Source organism: Sinocyclocheilus anshuiensis, unplaced genomic scaffold, assembly GCF_001515605.1.
Source record: "Sinocyclocheilus anshuiensis isolate Anshui unplaced genomic scaffold, SAMN03320099.WGS_v1.1 scaffold225, whole genome shotgun sequence".
Taxonomy (NCBI): Eukaryota; Metazoa; Chordata; class Actinopteri; order Cypriniformes; family Cyprinidae; genus Sinocyclocheilus; species Sinocyclocheilus anshuiensis.
Window position 1 is genome coordinate 71,228 of NW_015539845.1, and position 280 is coordinate 71,507.

At 47.1% G+C, this 280-nt stretch overlaps 1 protein-coding gene across 1 annotated transcript in view; it reads left to right on the forward strand.

The window, feature by feature from the left end:
* Positions 1 to 280, forward strand: part of LOC107684552 (dual 3',5'-cyclic-AMP and -GMP phosphodiesterase 11A-like) — a 22,652-nt gene that overhangs the window by 15,501 nt on the left and 6,871 nt on the right. The window lies entirely within an intron of this gene.

The window sequence follows — 280 nt, forward strand, 5'->3', positions numbered from 1 at the left end:
TTTTGGTGCTTTTGGCAGTGTGGGCAGGTGCCAAATCCTGCTGGAAAATGAAATCAGCATCTTCAAAAAGCTGGTCAGGCTGGTCAGCCATGAAGTGCTCCAAACTTTCTTGGTAAACGGGTGCAGTGACGTTGGTTTTCAAAAAACACAAAAAACACACACCAGCAGATGACATTGCACCCCAAATCATCACAGACTGTGGCAACTTAACACTGGACTTCAAGCAACTTGGGCTATGAGCTTCTCCACCCTTCCTCCAGACTCTAGGACCTTGGTTTCC